Source organism: Heptranchias perlo, unplaced genomic scaffold (genome assembly GCF_035084215.1).
Source record: "Heptranchias perlo isolate sHepPer1 unplaced genomic scaffold, sHepPer1.hap1 HAP1_SCAFFOLD_65, whole genome shotgun sequence".
Lineage (NCBI taxonomy): Eukaryota > Metazoa > Chordata > Chondrichthyes > Hexanchiformes > Hexanchidae > Heptranchias > Heptranchias perlo.
The window spans coordinates 2,318,984-2,340,628 of record NW_027139677.1 but is presented as its reverse complement, the minus strand read 5'-3'; the positions used below and the strand labels follow the sequence as shown (position 1 = coordinate 2,340,628).

At 46.1% G+C, this 21,645-nt stretch overlaps 1 protein-coding gene across 2 annotated transcripts in view; it reads left to right on the top strand.

Annotated features, from left to right (window-relative positions):
• Positions 1–17,910: 17,910 nt before the first annotated feature.
• The window catches only part of LOC137318137 (NACHT, LRR and PYD domains-containing protein 3-like), a 34,576-nt gene continuing 30,841 nt past the window's right edge, over positions 17,911–21,645 (top strand). Inside the window, exon 1 of one of the 2 annotated variants that reach the window (XM_067981107.1) lies at positions 17,911–17,994. The gene's annotated coding sequence lies outside the window, so the exon portion shown is untranslated. Of the gene's footprint in view, positions 17,995–18,309; positions 18,447–21,645 lie in introns of those variants that run through there. The other variant, XM_067981108.1, reaches the window with a different exon arrangement.

The window sequence follows — 21,645 nt, the reverse complement described above, 5'->3', positions numbered from 1 at the left end:
TTGTTACAGAGTCCGATTCTTCACTCGGAGATAGACAAACTTTACAGGGACACTTGTTTCAGAGTACGACTTCTCACTAAGCGAGGCACAGGGACACTTGTTACAGGGACTGATTCCTCAGTGTGAGGGGCACAAAGTGTTCACCGGGACACTTGTAACAGATTCGGACTGCTCACCGGGAGAGAAACACTCTGTACACAGATACACTTCTTACAGAGACTAATTCCTAACTGGGAGACACACACTGTACACAGGGACACTTGTTACAGAGTCCGACTCCTCACTGGTAGTCACATACACTGTAAATAAGGACACTTTTTACCGAGTCGGAAACCTCACTTGGCGAGGCACACACCATACACAGGGACACTCGTTAGAGAGTCCGACTCCTCTCTGAGCGAGACACACACCGCAATGAGGGTCACTTGTTACCGATTGGGTCACCTCACTGGGAGAGGCACACGCTACGCACAGGGCAATTTATTGCAGAGGCCGACACCTCACTGGGAGATCCAGGCATTGTTCAGGGAAACCTTTTACAGAGTCCGACTCCGCCGTATGAGAGACGCACACTGTACACAGGGACACTTGTTAGAGAGTCCGGCTCCTCAGTGGGAGAGGCACAGACTGTACACAGGGATATTGTAACAGTGTTCGACTCCTCACTGGGTGTGTACAAAAAATGTACACATGGAAACTTCTTACAGAGTCCGAATCCTCACTTCGAGAGACACACACTGTACGCAGGGACATTTATTACAAAGCCCGACTCCCCACTGGGAGAGACATATACTGTACACAGGGACAAATGTTACAGAGTCCGACTCCCCAATATTTTTGTATTCGTTCATTGGATGTGGACGTCGCTGGAAAGGCCGGCATTAATTTCCCATCCCTAATTGCCCTTGAGAAGGTGGTGGTGAGCCGCCTTCTTGAACTGCTGCAGTCCGTGTGGTGAACGTTCTCCAACAGTGCTGTTAGTTAGTGAGTTCCAGGATTTTGACTCAGCGACGATGAAGGAACGGCGATATATTTCCAAGTCGGGATGGTGTGTGACTTGGAGGGGAACGTGCAGGTGGTGTTGTTCCCATGTGCCTGCTGCCCTTGTCCATCTAGGTTGCAGAGGTCGCGGGTTTGGGAGGTGCTGTCGAAGAAGCCTTGACGAGTTGCTGCAGTGCATCCTGTAGATGGTACACCGGTGTTGAAGGGAGTACATGTTTAGGGTGGTGGATGAGTTGCCAATCAAGCGGGCTGCTTAGTCCTGGGTGGTGACAAGCTTCTTGAGTGTTATTGGAGCTGCATTCATCCGGGCAAATGGAGAATATTACATCACACTTCTGACTTGTGCCTTGTAGATGTTGGAAAGGCTTTCAGGAGTCAGGATGTAAGTCACTCGCCGCAGAATTACCAATGGTGACCTCCAATATGTTGATGGTGGCGGAATCGGCGATGGTAATGCCATGGGTTGGTGGGTAGTTTCTCTCTTGTTGGAAATGGTCATTTCCTGGCACTTGCCTGGCGCGAATATTACTTGCCACTTATGAGCACAAGCCTGGGTTTTGTCCAGGGCTTGCTGAATGCCCGCACGGGCTGCTTCATTAACTGAGGAATTCAGAATGGAACTGAACACTGCACAAACATCAGCGAACATCCCCATTTCTGACCTTATGATGGAGGGAAGGCCATTGATGAAGCAGCTGAAGATTGTTGGGCCTCGGACACTGCCTTGAGGAACTCCTGCAGCGATGTCCTGGGGCTGAGATGATTGGCCTCCAACAACCACTACCATCTCCTTTTTTGCTACGTATGACTCCAGCAATTGCAGACCGTTCCCCCTGATTCCCATTGACTTCAATTTTACTAGGGCTCCTTGATGCCACACTCGGTCAAATGTTGCCTTGATGTCAAGGGCAGTCACTCTCGCCTCACCTCTGGAATTCAGCTCTTTTGTCAATGTTTGCACCAAGGTTGTAATGAGGTCTGGAGCTGAGTGGTCCTGGCGAAACCCAAACTGAGCATCGGTGAGCAGGTTATTGGTGAGTAAGTGCCACTTGATAGCACTATCGACGACATCACTTTGCTGATGATTGACAGTAGACTGACGGGGCGGTAATTGGCCGGATTGGATTTGTCCTGCTTTTTTGTGGACAGGACATACCTGGACAGTTTTCCACATTATCGGGTAAATGCCAGTGTTGTAGCTGTACTGGGACAGTTTGGCTCGAGGCGCAGCTCGTGCTGGAGCACACATCTTCACACTACAGCCGGGTTGTTGTCGGGGCCCACAGCCTTTGCCGTATCCAGTGCACTCAGCTGTTTCTTGATATCCCGTAGAGTGAATAGAATTGGCTGAATACTGGCTTCTGTGGTGGTTTGCATATCGGGAGGCCGAGATGGATCATCCACTCGGCACTTCTGACTGAAGAAGATTGCAAACGCTTCAGCCTTGTCTTTTGCACTCACGTGCTGGACTCCGCCAACATTGAGGATGAGGATGTTTACAGAGCCTCCTGCTCCCGTTAGTTGTTTAATTGTCCACCACCATTCATGCATGGATGTGACAGGACTGCAGAGCTTTGATCTGATCCGTTGGTTGTGGAATCGCTTGGCTCTGTCTATAACATGTTGCTTCCGCTGTTTAGCGTGCATGTAGTCCTGAGTTGTAGCTTCACCAGGTGGACACCTCATTTTGACGTACGCCTGGTGTTGCTCCTGGCATGCTCTTCTACGCTCCTCATTGCAACAGGGTTGATCCGCTGGCTTGTTGGTAATTGTAGAGTGAGGAATATGCCGGGCCACGACGCTACAGATTGTGCTGGAATACAATTCTGCTGCTGCTGATGGCCCACATCGCCTCAGGGATGCCCAGTTTTGAGCTGCTAGATCTGTTCTGAATGTATCCCGATTTGCACGGTGATAGTGCGACACAACACGTTGGATGGTGTCCTCAGTGCGAAGAGGGGATTTCGTCTCCGCGAGGACTGTGCGGAGGTCACTCCTACCAATACTGTCATGGACAGATGCATTTGCGACTGGTAGATTGGTAAGGACGTGGCCAAGTAAGTTTTTCCCTCGTGTTGGTTCACTAACCACCTGCTGCAAGCCCCGTCTAGCAGTTATGTCCTTCAGGACTCGGCCAGCTCGGTCAGTAGTGGTGCTACCGAGTCACTCTTGGTGATGGACATTAAAGTCCCCACCCAGACTACATTCTGTGCCCTTGCTACCCTTAGTGCTTCCTCCAAGTGGTGCTCAACATGGAAGAGGACTGATTCATCAGATGAGGTAGGTGCTAATCAGCAGGAGGTTTCCTTGCCCATATTTGACCTGATGCCATGCGCTGCCATACGCTGCCGTCTGAATTTCTTTCCACTGCATTGAATGGAAGGAAATCTGCTGGTTGTAGAAGAGGCGTTTAAAACTACCCCGAGACTTTACTCTATGCACTCCGTCCAAGCGATGTTTGAAGGCCAATCAGTAAAAATGAACTCCTGCTCCATTATTCCCTGTAGGTGCCAGAGCAGGTCGATAAAGCTGCAAAAATGACATTTTCCATATAAATAGGAGCATATAGTACAAGAGTAAAGAGGGAATGATTAATTTCTACAAAATAAAGTTCAGGCTACTGTTAAAGCTTTGTGGAATGTTTGAGCGCTACATTATAGAAAGGACATCAAAGAGTGTGTGGCGTATATTGACCAGGATTGATCCAGAGATGGAACGCTATAGTTATGATGAGATTCTAGGACTATTTCCACTGGAGCAGATAAAAGCAAGGAGGATTCGCCCGCCAGATCTAACTCTCTGCGCTCCATCATTTAGATGTTTAACGCCCGGGCGATAAGGACCCAAATCTTCCCCTTAGACACCCTCGTTATTTGCTTACAGATGCCACATCTGTGAATAATTGAACGACAAGGAGGGTAGGTTTGAAGAAGTAGAACACATGTTCCAATTTTCAAATGGTAAACTTTCTTTTGTTCAGAAAGATCATGAGCCGAGATATTCCTTCAAGAGGGAGCTGGACCGGTTCTTGTTCGGAGCAGAGATCGCATTATATAGAAGGAAAGTATCTTTATATATAACACTTGGTCCATCTGATCTACTGGACTGGTTTCGATCGCATGAGTGAGTCGGAGAGGAATTTTCAGGAGCACTTTTTCACTCATTGGCCTTTTTGCCTCTCCCAGGAGATCACATTGCAGCGGGGGAGGGGGGGTGAGATGTCAAGGGGGTGGGAAGAGTGTTCAGTCATGAAGCTTCGGCCTTCACGGTGTGGGCCAAGCTTGACGCACCAGCTGGTCTTTCCTGCCTGTCAATTGCATACATTCGTAAATCATCGTTAATGATTGCGTATGGAACACCTTTACTGCTTTTAAGAAAGAGATGTCAACTTGTTTTCCTCTAAATTGGCCAACATCCATTAAGTAGGGAGTTAAGAATGCCATAGACGTAAGAGTTCCTCCATCAACTTGCACTATTTGCTCGCCTCTGGTTTCCATTGTCGAGTCCAGCTTAGTTCTATGATTTAAAACATCGACATATAAAGCTTAGTAACCTTTCTAACATATGGGCTAATTTGATACTTTGCCCTTGAAACTATTCAGGGCGAATATTTGCTTAGAAATTTTAAGCGCAAATAGGATCGGCCTCTGCTGGGAACTACAGGCCCATCCGCCTAACTTCAGGTGGTGGGGGAACTTTTAGCGACAATAATCCTGAACGTCAATAATTGCACTTGGAAAAAGAGGAGGTAAGAAATGAAAGCGAGCACGGATTTGTTGACGGGATGTCGTGTTTGACTAACTTGATTGAGTTTTTTTGCTGAAGTAATGGAAAGGGTTGATGAGGGTAGTGCGGTTGATGTCGTGTATATGGACTTTCAAAAGGCCTTTGATAAAGTGCCACATAATGGACTTGTTTGCAAAATTGAAGACCTTGGGATTTAAGGGGCAGTGGCCACGTGTTCACGAAATTGGCTAATGGACAGAAATCAGAGAGTAGTGGTGAACAGTTGTTTTTCAGACTGGAGGGAAGTGTGCAGTTATGACCCCCAAGAGCCGGTGTTGGGCCCACTGCTCTTTTTGATATATATTAATAACCTGGACTTGGGTATACAAGGCATAATTGTAAAATTTGCAGATGAAATGGAACTCGGCAATGTAGCAAACATTGAGGTGAACAGTAAGAGATTCCAGGATTCCAACGTGGCTGGCTGCGACAGCTTCTTTGAGTTTAAATCCGTACATGCAATTCTCTAATGTGGCTCATTCCTTAGTTCAGGACATTCCATAGATTGAATAGCGAGGCCCCATCCTGAGACAAAACCTCTGGAGACTACAACTGCACAATGAATATATCCTTAACGACCAGGCGGCGAGCATTGCTTGCCTTTCTCTATCTCACTGCTACCAAAGAGACAAGAGGCCAGCGATACCGTCATTCATTTTTACCTAAAGAATCATCGAGTTTGACGTGTTTTTTCCCCATTCTTGTAATGTCCTGCACAATATTTATCCCTCACAAAAAGACAAACAAATTATCTGCTGATTATCACATTGTTGTCTGTGGGATCTTGCTGCGAGCAGATTGGCTGCCACGTTTCCCAACATTACAACAGTGACTACACTTCATTGGCTGCAAAGCACTTTGGGACATCCCGATGTCCTGACAGGCGCTATTAAATGCAAATATTTTAAAAACTTTTACTTTACATTTACTTTTGACCTTTTCATTGTCTCTCTGTCTGGGCATTGCTGCTCATCGAAGTGAGGCAAGTTGGTTTTCAGGAGTGGAACATTGTCTGTTCCGAGACCAGTGTCAGCACTCGGTAGTCTAAATCTTGTATAAAATAGAGCAACGCAGCCTGTAATCTGCTGCCATTTTGTGGCTACCTGCAGTACTGCCACTCTGCATCTTTTTCATTCCTTCTTTGGATGTTGGCGTCTCTGGCAAGGCCAGCATTTATTGCCCATCCTTAACTTCCTTTGAGAAAGTGGTGGTGAGCCTTCTTCTTGAACCACTGCAGACCGTGTGGTGAATGATCTCCCGCAGTGCTGTTCGGTATGGAGTTGCAGGATTTTGACCCAACGACGATGAAGGAACAGCGAAAACTTTCCAAGTCGGGATGGTGTGTGACTTGGAGGGGAACGTGCAGGTGGTGTTGTTCCCATGCGCCTGCTACCCTTGACCTTTTAGGTGGTAGAGGTCGCAGGTTTGGGAATTGCTGTCGAAGAAGCCTTGGCGAGTTGCTGCAGTGCATCTTCTGCATGGTACACACTGCAGCCACTGTGCGCCGGTGGTGAAGGGAGTTAATGTTCAGGGTGGTGGATGGGGTACCAATCAAGCGGGCTGCTTTATCCTGGGTGGTTTCGATCTTCTTGAGTGTTGTTAGAGCTGCACTCATCCTGTCAATCTGAAGCGTTCGGTATCAGTCCAGTAACGATTTATCTCTACCTTACTGTAACCAATGCAACCGCAGAAAATGCCATTGTCATAGTAACATAAGAATGCAGAACAGCTTTGTGTGTCATTACTCTGTGAAGTTAAGTTCAATAATTATGGCGATTTCTCGCCTGGCAGCAGCAAAGAAACAACAACTTTAACCATGAAAACTGCAGGACTGCCGTCGACCCTCAATTGGTTCACTGATGTCCTTCAGGGAGCAGAAGCTGTCCCGGCTCTCCAAGGCGTCATTTTAACTTTGGGAGATAGTGTAAATTGTGCGTAATCGTATTTGCCGCCTGTTCTACACCCCCTCCGATTTTGCATCCCATTGAAGTCATGGACGAAGAATTCGATATCCCCCATTTTACATCATCGCTCAAAGTTAACCACCCTCCCCTACCACCACGATGTTGTGGTCGTCACCTGACTCCAGTCCGCCATTATATGGTTAACCAATGGGTCTAAACCCTCTTCTGCGAAAGATACTGGAAAGTATTCATGGTGTTCTTTAAACGGGAATTGAGAATACAAATTGTCCTGGAGAGGAAGAAAATTCTCCCTGCTCTTCTTCCAAAAAGTTCTGCGGGATCTTTTGCGTCATTTCAGAGGACAGACGGTGAAATATCAGCCCACATTGTGTGCTCAAATCTTTGGACTGCGGTTTGTTCGCTGCAAACTTCTGACTCAGAAGCGAGAGTGTTACCTCCAAGCCAAGGCTGACACAGGCCGTGTGAGGGTTCGTCAGATTTTGGTACGGGGCTTTGCTTTTTACTTTATCTTTCACATTTCTGGCCCTCTGGATATCCAGCCTCGATTTGAATTATTACACCAACAAGGCAGAGATGGAAACAAGGCGGAACCGCGGTGTGAGCTCTCGAGTGTTGACGTTGGGGAATTGGAGACGAGATAGACCCTCTGATTCCAATGCTCGGACGCCATAAGCTGTGATGCCCATTCGGTGAAGGAGCTCGCGGAACATTCTCGGTTAAAATGGAGACCGTGTTATTGCAGCTGATGCTTTGGGCTTATTTCCAACGTATGTATCTTGCCGTGTACCTGTAATAAAACGATGCATTAACATTCCAGTTTACATATCATATTTGCATATATTACAAGAACTACGGACCCCACAGCATTAACCACTCTGTCATGTGACTGTCGCGTTTCACGATTATTTGACTATTTTCCACTGGAAATATTTAGAAAAAGAGTTGCTTAAAAAAAGCGAAAAGTGCATTCATACAGTCTAAAAGAAGCAAAGAGACGTGAAACAACCAGCGGACAGATGATGAGAATGTCTTTTTCACGCAGCGAGTTGTTACGATCTGGAACTCACTCCCTGAAAGGGCGGTGGAAGCAGATTCAATAGTAACTTTCAGAAGGGAATTGGGTAAATACTTCAAGAGGACAGAATACCAGCGCTATGGGGAAAGAGCAAGGAAGTGGGCCTAATTGAATAGAACTTTCAAAGAGCCAGCAGAGATACGATGGGCCGAATAGCCTCCTTCTATGCTGAGTGACTGTATGATTCTCTACTTGGCAACGCAGACAGGGTGCTCGTTTATTGGTTAGTTGTCCTGCTCTACAACTAACTTGTTTGCTAGACCACTTCAGATGGCGTTAAGCGCCAACTACATGATGTGGGACTGGAGCCACATGCAGACTGAGTGAAGTACTTTGAGATGTCCCGAGGTTGTGAAAGGCGCTGTGTAAATGCAAGACTTCCTTTCTTTGATTTATTTTATTATGAGAAACGTTGTTTCCCATTTAGTTTCTATCGAATATCATTACTTTCTGATTATCCTATATTTTAGAGGGTCACTCGAAGCAAACACTGGTCAGTATCTCGACAGCCGAAGGGGACGCGGTCGAACTGCAGTGCCAGAGTGGAGCAACTTTGGCCGACGGGGAAATCCTCTTTTGGTTGAAGCAAGAGGAGATCGAGAGAGCCCCTTGGTGCTAATACTCGAAAACTCGAGGACACAGGGCACTAAGAACGGGTATGAGCTCGTCAGACGCTCCAAGAAGAAAACGATCTTACGAACCAAGAAAGCCGAGACAAAGGACAGCGGGATTTATTACTGCGTGTCCCAGGGAAAGGAGCCGCCATTAGATAAACCCAAGTTTGGAGATGGGGTCAGGTTCATTGTGGAGCCAATTAAGGAGGATTACTAATATTATCAACAGTCTCCCTTTTTTCGCTTTCCTCTTCGTCTTGTTCTTTCTTTCTAACGGCGTTTGTTTCCTGCTGTCTCTCTTCCCCCTAACACCCAAACATCGTCCATGTACTATAATCGAACAGGCCCCAGCCTGCCCCTGGAGCTTTCCCCGATTACTCGTTCCTAAATAGGGCTATAGGAACAGGAGGAGGCCATTGTCTTATTAATATTCTGGTATGGGTGGAGGATTAGTTATCTAACAGGAAGCAGAGAGTTGGGATAAATGGTTCATTCTCGGACTGGCAACCAGTAGCCAGTGGTGTTCCGCAGGGGTCGGTGCTGGGTCCCCAACTCTTTACAATCGATATTAACGATTTGGAGGAGGGGATCGAGTGTAACATATCAACGTTTGCAGATGATACAAAGATGGGAGGGAAAGTAGAGAGTGAGGAGAACATATAAAACGTACAAGGGGATATACACAGGCTGGGTGAGTGGGCGGAGATTTGGCAGATGCAATACAACATTGGAAAATGTGAGGTTATGCACTTTGGCAGTAAAAATCAGAGAGCAAGTTATTATCTTAATGGCGAGAAACTGGAAAGTACTGCATTACAAAGGGATCTGGGGGTCCTAGTGCAAGAAAATCAAAAGGTTAGTATGCAGGTGCAGCAGGTGATCAAGAAGGCCAAAGGAATGTTGGCTTTTATTGCTAGGGGGATAGAATATAAAAACAGGGAGGTATTTCTGCAGTTATATAAGGTATTGGTGAGACCGCACCTGGAATACTGCATACAGTTTTGGTCTCCATACTTAAGAAAAGACATACTTGCTCTCGAGGCAGTACAAAGAAGGTTCACTCGGTGATTCCCGGGGATGAGGGGGCGGACATATGAGGAGAGGTTGAGTAGATTGGGACTCTACTCATTGGAGTTCAGAAGAATGAGAGGCGATCTTATTGAAACATATAAGATTGTGAAGGGGCTTGATCGGGTGGATGTGGTAAGGATGTTCCCAAGGATGGGTGAAACTAGAACGAGGGGGCATAATCTTAGAATAAGGGGCTGCTCTTTCAAAACTGAGATGAGGAGAAACTTCTTCACTCAGAGGGTAGTTGGTCTGTGGAATTTGCTGCCCCAGGAAGCTGTGGAAGCTACATCATTAAATAAATTTAAAACAGAAATAGACAGTTTCGTAGAAATAAAGGGAATTAGGGGTTACGGGGAGCTTGCAGGAAATTGGACATAAATTTAGATTTGAGGTTAGGATCAGATCAGCCATGATCTTATTGAATGGCGGAGCAGGCTCGAGGGGCCGATTGGCCTACTCCTGCTCCTATTTCTTATGTTCTTATGTTCAGCCCTTGGAGACTGTTCCTCCAGATCATTGCGGACCTCTAACTCAATTAAATTGAATTTATATCCCTTAATACCCTCACCTAAGTAAAATCTACCGATCTCACTCAAGAAAAATTAAGTTGTCGCCCAGACATCCACAGCCATTTTGCGGCAGAGAGTTCCAGATTTCCACTGCACTTTGTGTGAAATAAACGCTTCCTGATTTCATTCTCGCAAGGCCTCGGCCTAATTTTAAGATTATGCCCTTTTAACATAGAAATATAGAAACATAAAAAATAGGAACAGGAGTAGGTCATTCGGCCCTTGGAGCCTACTCCACCATTCAATATGATCATGGCTGATCCTCAATCTCAATACCATATTCCAGCTCTCTCCCCGTACCCCTTGATGCCTTTTCTGTCTAGAAATCTATCTAGCTCCTTCTTAAATATATTCAGTGACTTGGTCTCCACAGCCTTCGATGGTAGAGAATTCCACAGGTTCACCACCCTCTGAGTGAAGAAATTTCTCCTCATCTCAGTCCTAAATATCCTACCCAGTATCCTGTGACTGTGACCTCTCGTTCTGGACTCCCAGACAGTGGAAACATCCTCCCTGCATCCAGTCTGTCTAGCCCTGTCAGAATGTTATATGTTTCAATGAGATCCCCTCTCATTCATCTAATCTGGAGTGAATACAGGCCGAGTCGACAAATAACTCCTCATACGACAGTCCTGCCATCCCAGGAATCAGTATGGTGAACCTTCGCTGCACTTCCTCTATGGCAAGTTGATCCTTTATTAGGTAACGAGAACAAAACTGCACACAATACTCCAGGTGTGACCTCGTCAATGCCCTATATAACTGCAGTAAGACATCCTTGCTGCTGTATTCAAGTCCTCTTGCAATGAAGGCCAACATACCATTTGCCTTCCTAACTGCTTGCTGAATGTTTGCTTTCAGTGACTGGCGTACAAGGACACCCAGGTCCCTTTGTACATCAATATTTCTCAATCTATCAACATTTAAATAATACTCTGCCTTTCTGTTTTTTCCTTCCGAAGTGAATAACCTCACATTTATCCACATTATACTTCATCTGCCGTGTATTTGGCCACTCACTCAAATCTTCTAAATCGCCTTGAGGCCTTTTTGCATCCTCCTCACAACTCACGATCCCACCTAGTTTTGTGTCGTCAGCAAACTTGGAAATATTACATTCGCTTCCTTCATCCAAATCATTGATATATATTGTGAATAGCTGGGGCCCAAGCACTGATCCCTGCGGTATCCCACAAGTCACTGCCTGCCACCCCAAAAAAGACCTTTTTTTCTGAATTCCCCCACCAGAGGAAACAGTTTCACTGAATCTATCCTATCGAATCCCTTTAACATTTGAAACATTTCAGTTAGGTCATCCCTCAACTTTCTCAACTCAAAAGAATACCGAGGCCAAGTTGATGTATCCTGTCATGTAACATCATTTAACCCTTCCACACCCGTTATCGACACGTGTGGACCATGAAAAGGGAGCATGTCAGGCCATCCAAGGGCTACTTGTACCAGAGACTTGAGCACATAATCCAGGCTGCCACTCCAACGCACTACTGAGAGAGTGCTGCACTGTCGGAGCTACCATCTTTCGGATGAGATGTTAAACCGAGGTCCACTCAGGTTGAAGTAAAAGATCCCAAGGCAATATTTCGAAGAAGAGCAAGTTCGTTCGTACTTTCGTTCGTTCAGGAAGCCGCACAATTCGAACAAGGACAGTGATAACGGCTGACGTTTTCAGCCATGTTCTCCCCTTTATAAATCCATACTGGCTCCCTCTGATCAGCTGAACATTTTCAAGGTGTTCAGTCACTCGATCCTTAATTACAGACTCCAGTGATTTCCCGACAACCGAAGTCAGGTCTGTAATTCCCAGGTTTCCCTCTCTCAGCTTTCTTCGATAGTGCAGTGACATGTGCAATTTTCCAATCAAAATGAACAGTTCCTGAATCGAGAGAACTTTGGAAGATTAGAGTTAGGGCATCTGCAATGTTCTCACCTACTCCCTTAAAAACCCTCGGGTGGAAACCATCTATTTCTGGGGATTTGTCACTCTTCAATGCAATGCTGTTAATTTGCTTACGTTAATTATAGTGAGTCCCCGTTCCTGATTCAAAATTAGTTTCCTTGGGGTGTCCGGCAGGGGATCCTTTTCTTCTACTGTAATTGCTGATGCAAAGTAATTATTTAACATGTCCACCATTTCCATATTTTCATTTACAATATCACCATTATCTGTTTTTAAGGGGCCCACGTTGGTCTGACCCCGCTCTTTTTCCTCATATAATTGTGAATTTATTTTTGTGAAGGTTTTTTTTTGTTGTCACTGACCTCTTTTGTCGTTCAGGGCTGGTTTTTATTGGCAAATCGAGCATTTCCAATTCGGGGTATAAACTGGTTCTGTTTATCTGTTCAAGTCGAGCTTTTCCCCATTCGGGGTATAAACTGGTTTTGGTTATTTCCGGGCGCTTGTCTTTCAGTTTTACTTTTTAAAGATCCAATCAATTCTGCGAGGTGAAGCTTGTGTTTTTTACGTACCCCGAACAATAACTGACTGCCCCTTAAGATAAACTTGCTTAAAAATGGCGATAAAGTGCCATGAAAGTCTTTGGTTAAAATGTCAAACAGAACTAATGATAATTAGAAAGGAAGAGAGAAAGAGAAGGCAAGAGAGAAAAAAAGCAAGAAAGGAAGAAAGAGAGAAAGAAAGAAAGAGAGAGAGAGAGAGAGCTGGGTGGAACCTTAGAAAAAGCGAACGAGGTTATTAATTCATGGAACCCGAAGCTTTGCCGTACAGATGGATATCAATCTTTTTCTCGGGCCTATGTTCCCTCTCCCAGAATATCCTCCTGGACCTGCTTCGATATAGTGAAAAAAACAACAGACAGGTTTTGGAGTCTTTCATCCGAACTATAATCCTTCATTGCTGGCATCATTCTAGTTCATCTTTGTCGTCGCCTCCCCATAGCTCCAATATAACGGGATGCCCAATAAGGCCCAGTATTCTGTGGCCTGACTGATACGTGATATCAATTCAATCTCACTTGCTTCTTTTTATGTTCAACGGGCCCACATTTAACAACAGGTGTATAAACTCCGGAATGCCTTTTTAAAAATCGTCCTTTGTATCTGTCCTTTGGCATTTAATAATCTGGTTATCTGGATTCCTGGAACCATCAATGCTTCGGGAACAAATATGCATCTCCGTTCCTCTACTCTGCTAAGAGTCTTAACCTTTGGGCTTCGCTGACTTGCAACGTTCTTTCTGTTTTAATGTGCGGCACATTGGTCTGCTTCATTTATTCCCCCAATAACAGTCCAGTTGAAAATTATATTAATCCAATGGTTGAACTAAGGTTCATATTTCTCAACGTGTCCATGAAATCTTCGTCCACGGCAGTCAATAGGTTGGGTTCATCCCCTCAGTACACAGGAAACGGCAGTTACACAGCGGCTGGTTTTATACGTTTAGACCCATGGAGACCGGGGATGTGATCGATTGCAAGATGAGACACGTCACCGCACCGGACGGCAACCTCCTGCAAACAGATTATGGAAAAGGTGCGTTTCAACATTTTACTGCTCGCCATTATCCATTGGAGTCGATCAATAATCGGAACAGGTGCTACCCGTGGCTCAGTGATCAGCACTCCCACCTTTGGGTCAGATGGCCGTGGGTTCAAACCCACTTCGTGAGACTTGAGCGCATAACCCAGACCGACATTCCGAGTGCAATACTGAGGGAGTCGTGCACTGACCGAGGGTCAGTACTGGAGTTCTACACTGTCCGAGGTTCGGTACTGTGGTTGTGCTGCCCTGTTAGAGATGCCGTTTTTCGATGAATCCTTAAACCGAGGTTCCGTCTGTCCCCTCAGGTTGACCTAAATGATCTCAAAGCCACTATTGGAAGAAGGGCAGTGGAGTGCTCCCCGATGTCCTGCTCAATATTTATCACTAAAACAGTTGACCTGGTCAATATCACATTGCTGTTTGTGGGATCTTGCTTTGCGCCAATTGGTTCACCGGTTTCCCTACATTACAACAGTGATCGCACTTCGAATATTACTTCATATCACTTTAGGGCGTCCTGAGGTCGTGAATGGCGCCGTAGAAATGTCAATATTTTTATATGCGCCAAAAGGAATAGGTTCCATTTATAAAGCGCGTTAACTTTTTAAATGAAGTAACCGTTGTTTTGTACCGAATTGCCTGCCTGGATTATATACTGGAACCCGTGACTGGCGGAAAACCACTGAAGTATATCCAGGAGTCGGAATAAAGCGCCGTTAAAGTGCGTGTAGAGAAGAGAGCCCTGAAGGGCCTGAGCTCCAGTTCTGTTCATAGATTGGTGCATAATACGTCCAATCCACTTCCTTTAAAGATTTACCTTTCATTGGCCAGACGCGATGCCCAGTCAACAAATTAATATCATCTGGACTAGTCTGGAAGTGAGAAACGCAAAATGAGGTGAAGAAACCGCTCCGGTAATTGTTATATTTAATATGCTGTAAATATAAAGTATTATTCGGAGGGAATAAGTTCACTGTCTCACTGTGTGTTCGCGATATCATGAACATAGCAGGAGAATTGATATGTTCTTCATTTCGAGGGCAAAGCATTCGAAGAGGACGCGTTTTGGATTTCAGTAGAAATAGATCTGAGGAATCTTCCCCACATTTCGGATGCCGCTAACAGATTGCGGGAATATAAAATCTCCCTCCTCCAGTGAATACTTAGACCGGTATATACTTGCTCTAAGCTTCCCTCCTCCTTTAAGAAAATCTTTCTTTAAAGCACATATTTTTTCAATAGACCCATGACGGCTTCAGATGCAGAATTACTTACAAATAAATCACCCTCTTTTTAAATTTCATTTTGAGATCATTACTAATAAGTCCAGCAATAATAGAATTAGTAATAATAGGAGAAAAACAGCGATATTTCGGAGTTCAGGACTTCTCCCAATAAATAAAGGATTTGAATTAAGCATCGTACAGGTTTATTTCATGTCAATTATACCCTGGCTACTTAAGAGGTAAACCTGCTCTCATCCTGCCCCCATGCAGCCCATTCCCATTCCTTAGAAATGAATGTTCATCGTGCTCCCATTCTGTTCCAACATAATAGATAACATAACAGAGAGCAGTGTATCCAAGTTTGCCGGTGACACAAACATAGATGGCATAGTAAGTAGTGTAGACGGCAGCATAAAATTAGAAAGAGACATTGATAGATTAAGTGAGTGGGCAAAACTGTACAGATCGATTTCAACGCAGATAAATGTGAGGTCATTTTCGACCAAAACAGGATAGAGCTGAGTATTTTTTTAAAGCTAGGAACAGTGGAGGCCCAATGAGATTTAGGGGTCCATGTACACAGCTCACTAAAATGTAGTCGTCAGGTAAAAAAAAAATAATTAAAAAGACGAATGGAGTGTTAAGTCTTCTATCTAGAGGGCTAGAATATAGTGGCAAGGACGTTTTGTTACAGCTATACAAAGGCCTTGTTGGACCTCACTTGGAGTACTGTGTACAGTTCCCGGCAAAGCAGCTTAGAAAGGTTATAATGGCCTTGGGAGGAGCGCAGTGCAGATCCACCAGAATGTTACCAGGGCTCCAAGTATTAAATCAGGAGGAGAGATTACATAAACTAGGCTAACGTTCCATGGAATATAGAAGGTGAAGGGGTGATCTGATTGATAGTTTTAGGATTTTGAATGGAATTGATAGAGATAAACATTTCACTCTGGTGGGGGAGTCCAGGACAAGGGGGAATAACTTTAAAATCAGAGCCAGGCCATTCAGGATAGAAGTGAGGAAACACTTCTTCACACAAAGGGTGGGAGAAGGGTGGAACTCTCTCCTACAAAAAGAAGTAGATACTAGCTGAATTAATACTTTTAAATCTGAGATGGATAGATTTTAGCTAGTCAAGGGTATTAAGGGATATGGAGCCAAGTTGGGTGGATGCAGTTAGGATACAGATCAGCCATGATCTCAATGAATGGCGGAATACGCTCGGGGGGCTGAATGGCCGACTTCTGTTCCTATGTATCTATGAATGAGAGTGCGAAGTGTTTTGATCAGAACAGATCAGATCAGAGTCTTCTACCCCCCACATTCACTAAGGCAGTGCTTCTCAGACTTGTTTTACTGACCCTATTCGTGATCCAGGTCCCATTTCCGTTGCCCCTTCTTTCTGAGACACAGGTTAAATTTTACACACCAATACTCCTTGTTTGAAGTCTCATCCTATGGGGTGCGGAGGGGGGAGGGAAAATATCCGGGATTTCCGCCAATCCCTATCCCTTCCTATGTCTTTCTCTCCATTAAGTTAATGGAGCATAATTCATAACATTTACTCTGTGTGTCGTCTCCAAGTAGTGAGAAAAATATTTGAATATTAGCTATTGTTTAAATGCCTGTCTGTCTCCTTCACTCGATCTTCCTCTCTACCTCTCTCTCCATGCCTCTCTCTCTCTCCCTCTCCTTCTCTTTCCCTTTCCCTCACCCTCTGTCTCTCCCCTCTTTCTCTCCCCCTCTCCCTCTCTAACTCTCTCTCCCTCTCTATTTCTCTGCCTCTCTATCCCTGTAAAATGTCACGTATTGATTGCCAGGCCAGTTAGAATCGAGATGAGGAAATGACAGATTCAGGGAGAGTAGGGGGAGGAAAGATTGACAATAAACAGCTCCAGCAGCAGGTAGTGGTTATCAGATAAAAAGTGGGACTGCTCCAGTTTAATTGCTTGGGAAAATTGAGATGAACAAGCAGATCAGCTATGGGGAATATTAAATGTTCAATAATTAAATTACAAATTAAGCTCTTTCACGGTGATAACCGGTTTAAGTCAGAAGCAAATGTTCCATGTTTAAATATGTGGGTAGAACTAAGAAGCTGAGAAAGCGGTAGGTAGAAACGAAGAATGTGAGATAATACAGAACAGAAAAGTGAGGGTTTGAAGGGATAAAGAACGGGAACGTTAAAGACGAGATGGATGAGGTGCAGGTTAATAATCTCTGAAAAGGAGATAATGGGCGATCTCAAAGGAAGGCATTCATGTATAAATAGCGTTAAAATAAAGTTAAAAGGGAGCTTACAGTAAATATAAAGCAGACTGTTAAGGTGATAAGGGGACAGGAGCAAATGGAGACATTCGGAGGGTTCGTAGAAGAAGGTGAACATCAAGGAAAATAACAAGGGGATTTTGAACTATGTAAGAAATACAATGATAGTCAATGTAAAGGGTGGGAGACTTATAGAGTGAGGGGGGTCGGGAAATGTCAGTATTCTTTTTCTCAGGAGCCGTTGTGAACAAGGCCTTGCTCACTCCTCAGTAACATCTGACCACTCTGACCACTCTGGGCAGTGTGAGGCCCCTGATTGTTCTCTGGAACTTGAACCTTGTTTGACGATGTTGCCCGGCTGGATATTATTTAAATGTGAAGTTTTGTGGCCAGAGAAGGTGGAGGTTCAGTTGTCTATTTTAAATAAACCAATAGGAATGACGTTATCACTAACAGAAAATAAACTGCACAAGATCCGCTCAAACTGAGGAGACACCATTAATATAATTAAACATCAATCTCATTAACACTGTAATAAACTCTCAATTTAAATAACGGGGTCCAGAAGACACTCTATAATTTGCGGTGCCCACTAATCACGGATGACCCCGAGTGCCCCGTTGGACTGCGCAAGTTTCCTCTCCGAGGTAACCAGAGTGACCCCTCCCGGCAGTCGCGCGAAACTTCACTTTAGCTTTTACAACGGGAGGTGAAAGGCGGAATATCACGCATACGCAGTTTGGGCACAATCAGCATGAAATGACAAGGCGGCGCACTGGTGACAGAGCAGGCCTGCTCTCTCGCGCAGGCGCAGTGCTGGCAAAACGCCCTTGCTCTCCCGCGCAGACGCAGTATTGCATCCGCCGTGAATCCGGGGATTCCCAGTCGCGGGTCTGTTTGACTCTTGTGATCGGCGGCGCGGACTGACTGTGACTGAGGGTAAGAATCAGGATCGTTCCCCGGGTTACAGGGGTCGGGCTCTCTTACTGAGTTAACTCTGCTCTACCTTTCCTTCTAGTGTTTTATATAAAACAGGAAGTGACTTTAAAGTGTAAAAGTAACGGTTTTTACTCAGCAGAGAGCGGGTGCGAGCTCTGCAGGGCGGAGGTTGGAACCGCCTGTCTGGTTAATCTTAACTCATCAGCGCTATTTTACCCTCTGTGATCCTGTTCCAAGCTGTACAATCATTTAATTCCAGTTTCACAGGAGGCCATTTGGTTTATTAAACCAAGAGGGAGGATTACTGTCAGCATCAGCTACAGGGGAATGTACTGAACCGGGTCATGATAGAGGGGATCGTCCGCGAAATGAACTCCAGGGGGATGGAATGAACCGGGCCATAATTCCTGAGATGGTCCGGGATATAAACTTCCGAGGAATGTACTGAACAGGTCAGTAAGTTCAGACAGTCTGTAAATCGGGGAGAATGGTCCAGTCAGATCAGACAGTATCTAACCCGGGGAGAATGGTCGCAGTGTGATCAGACAGTCTGTAACCCGGGAAGAATGGGCACGGAGAAACACAGAGTATCATAAGCTGCAGCATTCAACGGGGCAGAAGCTGGGCTGTGTGTTAAATAAGAAGGGATTGATTGACTGAGAGCGGCAGGGGGAGGGAATAGTTGGCATTTAATACAGGAAACTTTGGGGTGAAAACTGGCTGGTAATTTCGAGCATTTTGATGGGGTTTGTTGGGAACTCAGCAGTGCTGCTGCGGGGAGAGAACGAGCAAAGGACAGGCCCTTCACTGGGGGAGAACGAGCAAAGGACAGGCCCTTCACTGGGGGAGAACGAGCAAAGGACAGGCCCTTCACTTGGGGAGAACGAGCAAAGGACAGGCCCTTCACTGGGGGAGAATGGTGGAAACAGTAGCGAATAAATTAATAACAGGGCTGTGTTGGGTCACCTGGAGCGAGGGACTGAAGTTCAGTATTGGAGCTGATTTGGGAACAAGGGGCCCACCGAGCCTAGTGTTGCAGCTGGTGAGTTTCCGGGGGATGTGAATAATCGGAGGGAACAAACTCTTGTAAACAGAGTGGATCAAGAACTAATGAACTCGATCACTTTCAGTGCCAGTGTTGGAAGCCCGGCCCCTGCAGTAGTTTGAAGACGTCTCAGATTTAAAGCAAATTTTATGAAATTTATCCAAATTTTGTATCGTTTCAGTTGTACAAAGGTGGTGACTATCAGATATTTTGCCATCGAATTCAGTATTTTAGCAGTAATTTAAATGGTCACTGTTACAGATTTAGATGGTTTAAGACCATCAGATTTTCAGAGCTGTCAGGGCCTCTTTCTGTCAATGTAATTACTTTATCGATGTCCTTCTGTAGATGCGGCGCTGGTTAATGTTCTGTACTGGAACTGACGGTGCATTCAGTAAATCCGCAGTATCAGGCCTTGTGTAAAAAAAAAATCCGTTATTGAATCGGAGCTTCATGGTTAGAAAAACTTCCTGAATGTTCAGGGTTAATCTTCGTCTTAACTAAACTCAGGAAACGTGAAGTTGGTTTTGTTATTTCCGTTTCAGTTATTTTCCGTGACTGGTTTCCTCTACTACCATGGTAACAATCTCTGCGATCTCAGAACAACAGATCTTGTTTCCAATCTACATCCGAACGGCCTTGAAACATTTGAGTGTAAACTCCTATATACGGTTTCGGCAGTGCAGTAGTAGGACCATTTTGTATCTGAGCAGTAGGTTATATAGATACATATAACATGTTAGACTCCCTTTTCCATGGTTTAATAATACTTTTCCTAAATTGATAAAGGCTGTTTCAATACCTTCCGAGGAGATAAGTTTGCTCCACGTGCTATTCAGTCCTCCTCGCCTGCCAATCTGGCTTGTTTCAACTAATGCAGTGAAATCACATTCCAGGTCATCTGTCCAAGTATGAGCAAGGCCATCGAGGTTCACTAGTAATGAATGAAAATCGTATTTACAACGCACACTTTCTGTAAGCGTCACACTTCCTCTGATATTCATTACCTGATACACATCAAACTTTACAATGCAGACATTAAAATTGGAGTGTCTGCTCTCACTCCCCGTTACTGCGTTGTTGGTGCAGGGCAGGTTCAGCGGGGTGTCGGTGTGGGAATCGGTCAGAGGGTTGTCGGTGTAGTGCTGGGTCAGTGGGGTGTCAGTGGGGTGTCAGTGTGGTGGCTGGGTCACTGGAGTGCCGGTGCGGGGCCGGGTCAGTGGTGTATCGGTGTGAGACTGGGTCAGTGAGTTGTCGGTGTAGGATTGAGTCAGTGGGGTGTCGTTGTGTGACTGGGTCAGTGGGGTGTCGGTGTGGGACTGGGTCAGTGAGTTGTCGGTGTAGGACTGAGTCAGTGGGGTGTCGTTGTGGGACTGGGTCAGTGGGGTGCCGGTGTAGGAATGGGTCAGTGAGGTGTCGGTGTGCGATTGGGTCAGTGGGGTGTCGGTGTGGGACTGTGTCAGTGTGGTGTCGGTTTAGGACTGGGTCAGCGGGCTGTGGGTGTGGGACTGGGTCAGTGGGGTGGGTGTGGGACTTGGTCAGTGGGATGTGGGTGTGGGCCTGGGTAAGTGCGGTGTCGGTCTGGGACTGTGTCAGTGGGCTGTCGGTTTTGGAATGAGTCAGTGCGGTGTCAGGTTGAGACTGGGTCAGTCACATGTCGGGGTGGGACTGGGTCAGTGTGGTGTGGGTGTGGGACTGGGTCAATGGGGTGCGGTTTGGGATTGACTCAGTGAGATGTCGGTGTGGGACTGGGTCAGTGGGGCGTCGGTGTTGGACTGGGTCAGTGGGGTGTCAGTGTGGGACTGGGTCAGTGGGGTGTCAGTGTGGGACTGGGTCACTGGGGTGTCGGTGTGGGACTGGGTCAATGGGGTGTCGCTGCAGGTTTGGGTCAAAGGAGTGTCTGTGTGTCTGACTGTGTCAGTGGGCTGTCGTTGTGGCACTGGGTCAGTGGAGTGTGGGTGTGGGACTGTGTAAGTGCGGTGTCGGTGTGGGACTGGGTCAGTGGGCTGTCGGTTTCGGAATAAGTCAGTGGGGTGTTGGTGTGGGACTGGGTAAGTGCGGTGTCGGTGTGGGACTGGGTCAGTGGTGTGCCGGTTTTAAAATGAGTCAGCGAGGTGTCGGTTTGAGAATGAGTCAGTGGGGTGTCGGTGTGGGACTGGGTCAGTGGAGTTTCGGTCTGGGACTGGGTCAGTGTGGTTTCGGTGTGTGACTTGGTCAGTGGGGATTCGGTGTGGGACTGGGTCAGTGGGGTGTCGGTGTGGGACTGGGTCAGTGGGGATTCGGTGTGGGACTGGGTCAGTGGGGTGTCGGTGTGGGACTGGGTCAGTGGGGTGTCGGTGTGGTACTGGGTCAGTGGGGTGTCGTTGTGGGACTGGGTAAGTGCGGTGTCGGTTTGAGAATGAGTCAGTGAGGTTTCGGTTTGAGATTGAGTCAGTGAGGTGTCGGTGTGGGACTGGGTCAGTGGGGTGTCGGTGTGGGGCTGAGTCAGTGGGGTGTCGGTGTGGGACTGGGTCAGTGTAGTGTCGGTGTGGGACTGGGTCAGTGGGGTGTCGGTGTGGGACTGGGTCAGTGAGGTGTCGGTGTGGGACTGGGTCAGTGGGATGTCG